Below are 15,132 nucleotides of genomic sequence, written 5' to 3'. Positions count from 1 at the left end.
AGGCGAAGGCGTAAGGCGGGGCGTTTTACGTCTGCCTCAGTGAGGCGTAAGCCCCGAGGCACGGGGCGTAAGCCCCATGGGGTTTTAATTTTTAGTATTTTATAAAATGATATAATTATAATAAATACTTTTAAATAGGTGAAATAGCGTAAAAAATTGAAGAAAACTATAAATAAGTGATATATATATATATATGCTCCACCCCCACAAAAAAACTAATTAGAGCAATCTATTATATGCTACTTACAAGTACAAGTGACTGCTCGTTACTTTTTTGAGATAGTAGAAGACAAGATAAATAGTTGTAAAAGAATATACATTAGACATTCTAATTTCTAGCAATAAAAAAAGGTCTTGACTTTTAAATTTAATGTTTCAGTTCCTTTTTAAAACATTTGAGTAATTACATGTTGACTTTTGAGAATTTGGGCATTATATTAAGGACTTATTTAACAAATTTCGTTTTAGTTTGAAGAAGTTTTCTGGGCTTACGCCCCAACACGCCCCAACAAAAAAAAAACTCGCCCCAAACGCCCGGGCGTTCGCCCCAAACGCCCGGGCGTACGCCCCAAACGCCCGGGCGTACGCCCCAAATTGCTAGGCGTACGCCTTTGGAGACTTTCGCCCCGACCCATCGCCCTGGGGCATTTTTGGTACGCCCCGCCTCAGGGCTCGCCCCGAGGCTCGCCCCAAAAACGCCTTTTAAAACACTGTCTAAAACTACAAGTCCACATAACTAATGATTCAAAATATTTTGAAACAATTATAATAAAAAAACATCTGAAATAGTAACACCTTCATATAAATTGAAACGAAGAGCGTACTATTTTTCTATCTTGAGTTTGGGCCCAAGCTTAGCACGGGCTTCATGCAACTAGTCTTATATATATAACTCATTCCACTACTTTTACCTTTTGTTCTTCGAATAATGTGGTTTCTCCTCCATCGAACTCTGCGAATACTTAGCATCTTCTTGCATTTTCATTGTAGTATTTGCACTACTAGAAACAAAGTGTTTTTCCACCGACATTCAGTGAGAAATTTGTACTATAAAATATAATTTTCCCACCGTATTCCCACCGAACCAGCTCACTGAGAAACTGCATGGTGGAAAATAGGTTCCCATTAATGCATGGTGAAAAATAGGTTCCCATTGAAACGCTAGGAAACTTCATAGTTTTTCCGTGTGAAACCACTACTATTTCAATTTTTCCCACCAACATTCAGTGGAAAATAGCCACTGAATATTTTTCATTGGGAAAACGGAGATTTTTTAGTAGTGTTGTGAGCTGCCACTAGTGTTACACCCCGTATCTTAGAACTAAGGTTAGACTCATGTCAATAGATCTTTAGTGGAAAAGCTGAAGGTTTGAACGTTTTGCGAAAATGGTTGATAGGCCTACTTCGGGCAGCCATAAATCCTTGATTAGTTGGGAATTTGGGAAGGTACCCTCAATGAAAGTTGTAGTATGTAGAAATACCTTTCTAATGATATATGGACCAGGCCAATGAGAGATCGGAGCAAGGAGATATGATCGTCTCAATATGGCTAATAGTAAGGCACTTAAAATTCTATAGAATCGGCTAAGTTTTCGATACGTTTGCCTTACGGTCGTATTTCGTGAAAATTCGTTGGGAATTTGAGAAAACTTAAAGCATGAAATTTGTAGCTCCTTGAAATAGATTTCCAATGGTATATTGTGGAGCCCAAACAGAGCTATGTACAAGAAGTTAAGACCATTTTACCAAACACTGCATAGAACTGACACACGTTGCTTTTCAGGGCGCGTGAGGGCGCGTACGATGGCCCCGCGTCGCGGGCCGATCGCACAACAACACCCTCTCTGAGTATCGACCTGCAGAATGTCACGCGATGCACGAGCGTCGCGGACCCATCGCATAACAGGTCGGGTTTCGGGTTAAAAGTCGGGATTTCGCGTTTTAAGTTATATTTAACCTTGGGGTTTATTTTCGTAACACCCCTAGTCACGAAAAATTACCCTAAAGTCAGGGAGAACAAGTCCCAAGAACCCTACAAGGTAAGTTTTATCATGATTCTAGGTTGAATTTAAGTCCCTAATCTCTTTCTAACTTGAGTAAACCCTTCTAATCAATAGAGTTGTGAGTGGAACATTATTGTTGGGCGTGGAAACCATAGTATCAAGAGGATTGAACATCAAAAAGGTAATGTTTCTACACTCTAATCATTCATAATAGTGAATTGATGAGTTCTTGGGAGAATAGTAAATGGGTTTAGTAAAGAGAATTACACGAACTATAGTAGGGTTTTTGTCACACCCTGATTTCCCTAGGGTGTGATGGGCACCCGACCCCTTATCCGGAGCCGAGCGAACCCACAGACTCTTATTTCATACATGATCTTTCCGGACTTGTGAAGTCAAATAAGCATGACATACATAGAATTTTTTTTTCTTTGCTCATTAAATTCAACTAAATCTGTGATTATATAGAATTCACATTATAATACAAACTGACACATCGGCTGATGGAGCCGCTTACTAAACCGACATACCATACCTACGACTCTGTCTGCAAAGTCTCTAACATTAACCAGAGACCATATCACATATACTTCTGACTCGGCAGTCCTCCAGGAGCAAATGGAGTTTGCCATCTTCGGTGGAACATCTTCTATAATGTCTTCAACTTATCTGGGAGTACCTGCGCGGCATGAAACGCAGCCCCCGAAGAAAGGGGGTCAGTACGGAAAATGTACCAAGTATGTAAGGCATGAAATACAGAACATAGAATCATAGCCAAAAATGGAAACTCTACAGAGCCAGTAAAACTGTGAAGAGTCATCAATACGTTTTCTTTGTATAATAAAGTAGTAGATCTCAAATCATAATTCAGATACATATACATATACATACTTATGCACATAACGTGTCCCGGCCCTTTAGTGAGGGACTCGGTGAATAAGGTCAGACATATCAGTATCACATACTATATATACCTATGACGTGTCCCGACCCTCTTGTGAGGGACTCGGTAAATGGAATTACGTATATCAATATCATGTATAGCATATGCATATAACGTGTCCCGGCCCTTTATTAAGGGACTCGGTGGATAGGATCATGTATAGCAGAATCATATACCATATATACATAACGTGTCCCGGCCCTCGAATGAGGGACTCGGTTAATAGAATCGTATATGTCACATCAAATGTCATGTATGCATGTAACGTGTCCCGGCCCGCCAGTGAGGGACTCGGTGGATAACATGTCCCGGCCCTTCATTAAGGGACTCGGTAGAGGGGATCCGGTCTAGATCTGGCGCCATCATCATATACGTGTCCCGGCCCTCTACTGGTGGGTCTCGGTGAACAATGCAGTGGAGTACGCACGAGAACATGTCCTGGCCCGGGCTCAGTGAATAGACATATCTAAAACTTGCACGAACAGAGTAGTGCGAAACCATATGCATACAAATCAGGACTCAGTATATATACACACTTACCGACAATCCGGAGATTCATTAGAACAATCGTACGCGCTGTCGTCTGACAACCAAAACATCAGAGTTTACAGAAGATATTCCTATCAAAATGTTCGTAGCGAATTATCCATAACAGATTACTCATATTATAATTCTCCTATCAGATTACATACCGAGATCAGAATACTCTTATCGGATACTTTTATCAGAATACTCATGTCAAAGTACATATATCATAATACTTATAGAAGAGTACTTTTATCAACACACTTATATCAGATTATTCATAACAGATTTCTTATATCAAATTACATACTCACATCAGAATTTTCACATCAGAGTGCTTATATCGGAATACTTATGTCGAAATATTCATGTCAACATACTTATACCCAAATGCTTATATCAAAACGCTCAAATCAGAATGTTCATATCTGAACACTTATATCAGAATTGGAAGTACTCATATCGGATTACTTGTACCGGAATATTTATATCAGAATAGTCGAATCAATGTACTCATAATATTCTTTCCGACACAAATTCTTTATACTTATTTCGTTACCCGATCATGTCATAGAATGGGTCATGTCAAACATACTTCTACTCATATAGGTCAGAATCATAGGCAGACTCGGAACATATTAGATAGCACTTTAGAAGCGAATTCCTTCCGGATATCTTACGGATCGGACCAAATATAACTTATAAGATCGCGTGCACATATCAAGATATAGATTAAGGACTCAATGGGGTAGTAAAACAACCAAGAGTCTCCTTTAATTATTGTACGGAATTAAGCCAGATAGAACAATAGGGGAAGATTTCGGGAGTAGTGGGTCCACCTCGGATCAAGTCGAGGCAACAGACATGAATCATGGACATTAGGGTCTATAGAGTCATCCAAGGAAGTTTCGAGTCGACTTGATTACATTTACAAAAGTTTCGGACGTTTGATTTCCTTTCGACCAAAACATGAGATTTATAGTTCAATTAGATTGAATGAATGGTGCTCAAATTCAATTTCGGATTTCTATGAACAGAATTGCCCCCGAGGCTCAAGTATCGACCTAGTATACCTAGGACATGCCAAAACAAGGAATAGGGTAGCCTTACATACCTTTCTCGCGGCTTATGCTCGCGCAAAATCAAACCCCGTTTCGCCCAAAATTTGCAATTGGTCATAAGTGCCAAATATGAGTTGTACACTCTTAAGAATTCAACTTAGATTCATATTTGTCTACCGAAATTCCGACAGCATTTCCCCTGTAAATACACCATCCCCGAGGGTACAACTCGGCTAATTCAACAACAACAACCCGAGAATGGAACTCGGCCACATTATCAACAATAATACCAACAATTATGGCAACAACATCATCAATCATTTCAAGAATATTTCAAACAATTCGCATAGTATACCAAACAACCCAAACGACCTACTTCTTCACCCAAGACCTTCCAAATTCCACAAGGACATTAATAATCTATACTTCAACAATATCCTTCATTCTTATAATCGCAAGAAACCATACTAATATCGCATTAACTTCTTTCATAATCCACCAACAAATTACAACTTCATTTCAAGTCATTTATTCTTCATTTAACATCATAGAAACCGCAACATAACAACCAAAATACTTAGATAAAAATTGATTCATTCACTTCTATACCACATAGCAACTCACGGCCATATCACTACATCTATGGTTCCATATATTCCATCCATTTCTTCATCCTACAACATATACAAATCACCCATAACATCAACAACAATCAAAATACTAACTAAAAATTTATTCATCACATTCTATACCACACCACCATTTTCGGCCAACCTTCACCCATACATATTTAATGAATTTCACTTATTTCCACATACTACAACATAGACCAAGCCTTCATAACACATAAAAGGGTATGAATTCTTACCTTTGCTCTTCAACTTCTTCACTTGACTAGAACGCGGAAACGACGAAACGGATGACTTATCTTCCGAAACAATTATACCACGTTGTAGAGGACCCTTGAATTAGTGGGAATACCACAAGAAAATAATTTTTGGGACAAGATTTCTATGGCTTGAATTCTTATGGGGCTGGCCGAAATCCCCTTAAGTCTTTCTCTCCATTTTTGGGTTCTTGAAGTTTCTTGATAAATGAAGAATTTTGACTCCCTTGTCCTTATTTATCACATGGACAAAATTTTAATTCCATGGGCTTGGGCTTATGGCCACTATGGCCGGCCACCCCTATCACTTGGGCCCTTTTATTTATTTTGATTTTTTTCTAGCCCAACTAGTTATGGCCATATTTTGTAATTCACGAAACTAATTTCCAAAATTCCAAGTTTTGCCCTTAACCTTCCTCGATATTTCCGCGTCAATGTTTTTCCCGAACACCTTATATATAGAACAAGATCAAAATATGGCCTTGTCTCTAACTTGTCACAATTATTTCAAATTTTCCGAATGTGCGGAATACGGGATATAACAGTTTTGAATTGTTGACTTGGGATTGTTATAATGATATGGGTAATGGAGAATGATGTTAATTACATCTAATTGAGATTGTAGAATCACCTAGAAGTAATAGAATGGGAATTGGGTGAAGAAACACCATTAATGGAGATTGTGGAGCTTTATGCTCACTAAGTGTTTGATAAAATGCTTAGATAACCAAAAAATTAATATTATTGCTAATATAAAATCCCTTTGATTTGTATTGATATAGATCAAAGTTGAAAGGGTTGACGAACATTGTATTATGCTCAAAGGCTGGAATTAAGGTATGTGAGGCTAACTATCTACGTTAGGGAATATTCATGATTCTCCCTACGCCTCATTCTTCATAATTGTCAGTAATTTGACTCAGAATATAGTTTAGCCCTAGTTTCATGATATGATATAAAACTGTTATCTTCTAGGGTTGCAGTTACAGAATTCGTTCATGGTTGTCACTTTGAACATCATGAACTCAGCACGTAATCTTTATAGACTTGTGCATTGTTATCACATGAGTCTCAGTCAGTGTATAACCAGTTATTTGATTGAGTCACATAATCAGAAACAGTTATCATGCTATCAGCTATAGCCAGTCTCAGTCTTGTAAATTGTTAATGTTGAACACCTGTATTTGTGTTTTTGGGCCCTAGGCCACAATTTATGCATACGTATTGCTTGGGCATGAGGCCACAGTTTTTGTGCACATTATTTGGGCCCTAGGCCACAGTTATATTTACAGTTTTACAGGTGATTCTTCATCCAAAACAGGGAGTACTTCAGCTTCTTGCTTTCCTATTTAGTTCAGTTTCAGTTTCAGTTCCAGTATTTTATTACTTCAGTTGCTTTACATACCAGTACAATTCAAATGTACTGATGTCCCTTTTTATTGCTTGGGGGCTTGCATCTCGCGATGCAGGTAACGACATACAGGTTGACGATCCAGCTACTTAGGAGTGTTTGTATAAGCTACTGTGGTGAGCCCCAGTTTCCTTCGGGGCGATATCAGTCATGCAGTTCTCACAGCTTTCTAGACAATTACCTTTTTGTATTCATTAGAGGCTTCATAGACACAGTTCAGACAGTCAGATATTTGTTATGTTAGCCTTGTAGACAGTTATACTCAGTCGTTCAGTTGTTTTGGTTTAGCCATGTTGGCTACTTTCAGATATGTTCAGATTGTCTAAGTATTTCCGCATTATGATATTTCAGTCAGGCGTTTAGTTAATCAGCATGTGTTAGTTTTATTTTATAAATTAGTTATGTTTTGGTATCAGATGTTGATTCAGTCAGTCAGTTGGTTCGCTCGGTCACATGCAGTCAGGCACCGGGTGCCATGTTACCTCCAGGCCCAGGTTCCGGGCGTGACAAAGTTTGGTATCAGAGCGGCAGGTTCAAGTGTCTTAGGGAGTCTATGAAACCGTGTTCAGTGGGGTCTCTTTTATATGTGTGAGGGCCCCACACATATAAACAGTTGACCACCAAGACATTCAGGATTTGTTCACTTCTTTCATACTCTAGTTCGTGCAGATAGAGTAATGCTTTTAGGAATTCTTCTAACTCGTGCGAATTAATTATTTCAGAAATGGCTCCAACAAGGAAGTACAACAAGAAAAATATGGCTACTAGCCAGAGGGCTACCATTGATGCAGCAACAGAAAGGGGCACTCAGGCCCAGGCAGCTGCCACAGCTAATACTGCTGCTACGCCTCCCAATACTTCGGATGCAGATGTTAGAGGATCTATTCAGCTGCTCACTCAAATTTTGGCAAATCAGGCCCAGTGACAGGAAACGGCCCCTAGCTCAGGTGCCAGTAGTGGGTCAAACAGTTCTAGGACTTAGGAGTTTATGCGGATGAAGCCGCCAGTGTTCACAGGATCAAAGAAGGAGGAAGACCCCCAAAATTTCATTGATGGACTCTAGAAAATATTTCGTGTGATGCATGCTACTGATACAGAGGCAGCAGAACTCAGAGCTTTCCAGCTGCAAGATGTGGCCCATATTTGGTTTGAGACATGGGAACAGTCCCGAGGGGAGGATGCACCTTCTGCTACTTGGGACGAATTTGCAGACGCTTTTATTGAGCATTTCATGCCAATTGAGATTAGAGAAGCCAAGGCTATAGAGTTTGAGAATCTAAGGCAAAAGGACATGACTGTTCAGGACTATTTGCTCAAGTTCGTGTCATTGTCCAGACATACCCCTCACATGGTTCCTGATATGAGAGCCGTGGTTAGAAGATTTGTACTTGGGCTTAAACCCGAGTTGCACAGGGATGCCAACACAACTGCTCAGAATGACAAGATGACTATTTCCAAGATACTGGCATTCGTGCAAGGTAACGAGACAAGAATGAAGGAAGAAGAAGCCCTGCAGAAGCAAAAAGATAGAGAGTTCAGCAAGAGGGCTAAGTCTGCTGGTAATTTCAGTCATGGAGGATCTCAGGGTGATGGCAACCGTCAGTTTTTTAAGAATAGGTCATCAAGACCTGCTCCCTCTACAGCTAGTGCTCCATTTCAGAGGTCCAAGTTTAACCAGAAAGGCCGGAACTTCGGAACGGCAGGCTCACATTCACAGGCCAGCGTGATCGACCGTGGTTTTCAACACCCTACTTGCAACACTTGTGGTAAGAGACATTCAGGAGTATGCCGTTCGGGAATGGATGGTTGTTTTGGGTGTGGTCAGTCGGGTCATTTTCTGCGGGATTGTCCGTCCGCAAGACAGAATACCGGAGGTAACAGTAATGTAGCTCAGTCCACAAATTCAGCAGCTCCCCGAAATTCCCAAGCCCAGCAGGGGCGCGGAGCAGCAAAGTCCGATAATACGGGCGGTGGTCAGAATCGTCTGTATGCACTGTCAGGTCGCCAGGATACAGAGGCTCGTGAAGATGTTGTCATAGGTATGCTAACAGTCTTCACCTTCGATGTATTTGCTCTTATGGACCCAGGATCCACTCTATCTTATGTAACCCCGTATATTGCTAAGAAATTTGGGATAGAACCCGAAAAGTTGCATGAACCTTTCGAAGTATCCACACCGGTTGGGGAATCAGTTATAGCTAGGCGTATCTATAGGGGTTGTCCAGTGTTAATCTACCACCGCAGTACCATAGCAGACTTAATAGAATTGGAGATGGTAGATTTTGACGTAATTAGGGGTATGGATTGGTTAGTCCTGTTATGCCTCTATGGGTTGTAGAACCAAAACTGTGACATTTGATTTTCCCGATGAACTTATAGAATGGAAAGGTAATTCAGTAGCACCTAGGGGTAGATTTATTTCCTACCTTAGAGCCAGAAAGATGATCTCCAAGGGGTATATTTACCACTTAGTTCGAGTCAGGGATGCAGATGCCCAGACTCCAGCTCTTCAGTCAGTACCAGTTGTCAGTGAATTTCCAGAAGTCTTTCCAGATGACCTACCCGGAGTCCCTCCCGATAGGGAAATTGACTTTGGAATCGATTTATTTTCTGTCACTAAGCCGATATCTATTCCGCCGTATAGGATGGCCCCGGCAGAGTTAAAGGAGTTGAAAGTTCAGTTGAAGGATCTTCTTGATAAGGGATTTATAAGGCCAAGTGTCTCACCTTGGGGCGCACCGGTCTTGTTTGTCCGAAAGAAGGATGGATCCTTGCGTATGTGTATAGACTACCGCCAGTTGAACAAGGTCACCATTAAAAATAAGTATCCTCATCTCAGAATAGACGACCTATTTGATAAACTTCAGGGTGCTCAGTGTTATTCCAAGATTGACCTCAGATCAGGCTACCATCAGTTAAAGGTTAAGGAAGTTGACATTTCGAAGACCGCTTTCAGAACCCGTTATGGTCATTTTGAATTTCTTGTCATGTCGTTTGGGTTGACGAATACACCAGCAGCTTTCATGGATCTTATGAACAGAGTCTTTAAGCCTTGTCTCGATTTATTCGTCATTGTGTTTATTGATGACATATTGGTGTATTCCCGTAGTGAGACATGTTATACCCCGCATTTTCAAAGCCTGAGCATGACACGTGCTTCCTCAAACATTGACAATCACGTTGTTACTACATAATTTAAACTCACGTTGATAGTATTATATTTCGTATTTTTTGTACGTCGGATTATTCGTAAGCGGGGGTGGGGCCCACACATTGAGATTTTTTTATGAACACATGACAAGTTATATGAATCACATATGTGAAGTCAAACACAAATCAAGAAGGACCCTTGAGCCAAATCAAAGTGGAAGTCCTCCAAACAAATATTTTTAAGTGACGTTTTCGGGTGATCTGACTTCGAGGGGCAAACACGGTATTATAAGTTTGGAATTTGGAAATATACCAAGAAATAGAAGTTGTAGATAATTGAATTATCTTTCTAACCATAGTTCGTGGGTCCACAGGAGACGTCGGGATAAGGAGATATGGACGTTTTAAGGCAGAAAGGTCAGTGGGTTAGGCCCAATCCGGGCCCAACCGGGTTAGGCCTATGACCCATGTTTATTTAAGTGATATATCAGCATTTTATCCTCATTTTTCAGGACAAAACACCCAGAAAATTCTGGAGAAAAAGAGAGAAGAGAGCTTAGAGAGAAAAGATCAATTTTGACCAAAATTTGAGCCCCGAATCCCGAAGCCCGTGAAGTGAAAAGTGTTCTACGTTGCGTTGCCTCCAATTTGAGCTAAAAATCAACCAAAAAGAAGGGGGTGGACGTGGTGGCTGCACACTTGAGGTAAGATTAAGGTTCCTTTTCATTGCTAATAAGTTTATTTAGAGTTCTACCGAACTAGAACGGAGAAAATAGTGTGATAAATTCGTTTGTTGGCGTTGTAAATTATGGAATGAGATTTGAAGAGAATTTTGAATGAAAATACATGTATTCAACTTGTAGATTGTGGAGGATGTCGTTATTGATGTTGTTAGTATTAATTTCTTATATCGCAAATTTGGTTGGTTGAGGAATTTAGAAAATAATGTGTGGGCTGTTTTATGGCATACGTTGGTATTGGAAATATTATGATTAATGTTGGTATTGTTGTTGTTGTTGTTGGTTGCTGAATTGAGAATTCGGGCTAGGCATATAAACAGGGGAGATGCTGCTCGATTTTCGGCAGAATATAAAATAGTATGATTTGAAATATGGTACAAATGTGCGATGAAAAGGCTAACATTAGCATAAATTCCTTTTAAATGTAGACTTACAAGCTTGGACGAATAAGCGTAGCTTATAAGCGGTCGAACAGGTATGTAAGGCTTACCCCTTCTTTCTTTTGGCATGTCCTAGAGCTAAGTAAGGTATGACCTGACACGCGTCTTGGGGTAACTCTACTCTTTGATTCCGAGCTCGGTTATGATGCTTATTCTCTTTTGTCATGAGCATGTTTCGTATGGTTGAGTCTATTGTATGATTAATAAATAAATAAATAAGCTACTTCATATGTTTTTGATATGTATCCATGATTCCGAAGCTCTGTTTGATATGTTTCCGAGGTTGTCTATGATTCTAATTCACTTCTGATATAAGTATGTCTGATATGATCGAGCTTATTATATGATTGAATAACGAGATAAGCATAAAGAATTGTGTTTCTAAAAGAGTTCTGTAAGTTTTAATGTCCGTAACTTTCGTAAAAGATCTCGGATTTGCTTTGAAATGTTCGTAAAAGTTCTGTGGTAAAAATGTCCGTAACTTTCACGTACATATGGTTCCAAAATTTATATTTGATTTGATCCATAACGATATCCGAAAGGTACTTGATATGGTTGTTGCTTTGATTTTCCAAAAACGGCTTCTGAAACGTTCATAGAAGGTTTTGTACTTCAAACGCTCATAACTTTCTTATACTAAATCGGATTGATCCGAAACTTGTTTCTGAGCCTTCAGGTGTCTGTAAGTGTACTTGTCCATCGAGTCTCAGAATCGATTTATATGCATATAGTTTCTCACTACTCTGCTCGTGCATGTGTCATTGCCTCCTTCACCGAGTCCCGGGCCGGTATGTATCGTGCGTATGGTTCGCCGAGTCCCTTGCTTGAGGGCCGGGTTCCATATATATATTCCGGAGTATGATGTGTCCGGTTCCGGGGTACCGTGTATATATGTCCGGTCCCCGGGTACCGTGTATATGTTACGAAGTATGATGTGTCTGGTTCCCCGGAGTATGATATGTCCCGGGTACCGTGTATATGCTATGATGTGTTATGTGACGGAGATGTTCGGAGATATGAAATCTTCTGGAGTATGATGTGTTATGGCGCCAGAGACAGGAGTGGCGACCATGTTCCTGTGCCCTATGCATGACTTTGATATGCATCATTTGTTTCAAAAAGTAAGCATTCTGATATTCTGGATAAGCTACTTACCCTCTGTATTTCTTCTAATATATGATGTCGGCAATAATATAATATATATGGATCGGGCTGCACGTTCCGCAACAATGTAATATATGTATGGATCCGGCTGCACGTTCCGCAGCAATATAATATATTTATGGATCGGGCCGAACGTTCCTCGGCAGTATATATTATATTTATAGATCGGGCCGAACGTTCCTCGGCAGTATATATTATATTTATGGATCGGGCCGAACGTTCCTCGGCAGTATATGTTATATATATATGGATCGGGTCGTACGTTCCTCGGTACTATTATATTACATATGGATCGGGCTGTACGTTCCACAGCACTATCAGTTATATGTATATGATGATATGTAGGTGATGACATATGATGTCGGTACGCACAGCCTGTGTTTGGAAAGTAAGCATTTTGGCACTCTGGATGATTTACTTACTTGCTGTACTCCTTCTGACATATGACTTCGGCATATATGATTTGCGTTTGGAAAATAAGCATGTTGGTACTCTGAATGATGTACTTACCTTTGTATTGCTTGTTTCGATTATGGTTCCGTTTTCTGTATTCTATGCCTTACATGCTCAGTACATTTTCCGTACTGACCCCTCTTTCTTCAGGGGCTGCGTTTCATGCCGCGCAGGTACACCCAGATGAGTTGAAGCTATTATAGAAGATGTTCCAGCGGAGTTGGCAAGCTCCACTTGCTCCTGGAGTGCTGCCGAGTCAGAGTGTGTGTGCTATGATGTCTGATTAATGTTACAGACTTTGCATACAGAGTTGTGGGTATAGAATGTCAGTTTTGTAAGCGGCTCCATCAGCCGATGTGTCATTTTGTGTTATGTGATAAATTCCATATGATTACAGATTTTGTTGATTTAAGAACAAAGAAAACGAATATTTCTGAAAGCCTACTATGTATTTCATGTTTACTTGATTTAAAGGTTCAAAGAGGTTATGTGTGTATTAAGAGTCAGAGGGTTCGCTCGGCTCTAAGTAAGGGGTCGGGTGCCCATCACACCCTAGCGGGATTAGGGTGTGACAAGACAGATCATGCAGAGCATCTCAGAATAGTGTTGCAGACACTTAAGGATCGTGAGCTTTATGCAAAATTCTCAAAGTACGAGTTTTGGCTTAAGTCAGTGGCATTCCTAGGCCATGTGATTTCAGGTGAAGGTGTTAAGGTGGACCTTCAGAAAATTGACGCTGTTAAGTGTTACACCTCGGAAAAATATTCCGTTGATGCACAAGTGAATGGGCTAGTGAAGGGTGCGAGCATACGATGCTTCCATGAGTAAGAAATGACATTTGATGACCCTAAGTGAGTTTTCAAAGGCATCCGACGTTAGACGAGAAAGTTGGCCAAGATAGGGCAAGGCATACGATAGATATCGAAAAGGAAATACGAGTAACGAGTTAACGAGGCTTAAATGATTTCTTGGATAAGAGTGATAACGTCCCTTAGATTGGTATTGAGGTGTTGAACAAGTGCTAAGAAGGTTCCATAAGGATTGGAGGTCAAACGAGTCGACGAAACGAACTTCGGAACCACTGGGGATTATACGGCCAAACATACTGGCCGTATAAATTATATGGTCCGTATGTTTGGGACCGTATAATCATCCCAGAATGGCATAAGTTTCTGGACCAAATATACGGCCAAACATACGGCGCGTACAAATTATACGGACCGTATGTTGGTCCGTATATACGGTCGGGGACAGCTTTGTGTATTAAATAAGGGAGCCAAGGTTTATTTCATTTCACTTCTACATGACACCCCTTCTCTCTAAAACATCTCTCTACATTTATTCCACAAGAATTCAAGGATTATTAGTGATCAACAACATAAACCAAGTGAATCAAGTGTGAGAAAACCCATTGAAGATCATTCAAGTCAAGAAATCTCATTGGAGATGAACTAGGGTTTTTGCTCAAGTGGAGTATTATCAACCAAGGCTTGTTCCTACAACATATTAGGTAATATTTATGATATTTCTATGTTGTTTAAGGTATTGGAGAGTTGAAATACTTGGATTGTAGAAGGATATAGAAAAATGGGTCATGAATGTGGAATAGTGCCATTTTGAGAAATAGCTTGAATTGAGTTACAATTTTTGATGTGTTGTGATGTAAATATGTTATAAATGACGTTGAGAACATGGGATAGTCAATGTATGTAAATGAATGTAGTCGTGTGTTATAGCCATGGATATGAGTAATTGAAAGTGAATTGAGAAATGTGAATAATGTGGATGAATAATGACTATTGTTATAGTATTGTGAATGTATTATTGATGTTTGGGAGTTGACATACGCTATGGAGGAATTTCATATGAATAAAGGAGATGCTGTCCGATTTTCTCTAGTCTTAGCCATGTATGCTAGCTATCGATTCTAATGATAGTATGACTTTAATGAAGGTAGAAACGCAAGCGTTGAAGGAGAACGTGCAACTGGTAAATAGTTGAACGGAAAGGTATGTAAGGCTAACCCTTCTTTCATAAGGCATGGTTCTTTGGCTAAACATCTAAATCTTCTATAAGACTATGATATCCTTCAAACGATTTGATCTTCCGAGCTAGTAAGCTCACGATCCTTGGTATGCTACGATTGTACTAAGTTCCTCGTATGACGAGTAAGCCTATAAAGATAGATGTAATGAATGACGATAATAGTGATAATGATATTGATGACGACTATAATGGTTATAGCGATAACGATAACGATGACGATGATGATAGTAATTATAATAGTAAAGATGCTTATGAGCTATTATGTATATGTATCTATGTATGACTATTATGGAACCCCGAGCGTATAAGG

Source organism: Lycium barbarum, chromosome 11 (genome assembly GCF_019175385.1).
Source record: "Lycium barbarum isolate Lr01 chromosome 11, ASM1917538v2, whole genome shotgun sequence".
Classification (NCBI taxonomy): domain Eukaryota; kingdom Viridiplantae; phylum Streptophyta; class Magnoliopsida; order Solanales; family Solanaceae; genus Lycium; species Lycium barbarum.
Note: the sequence above shows the minus strand (reverse complement) of the source record.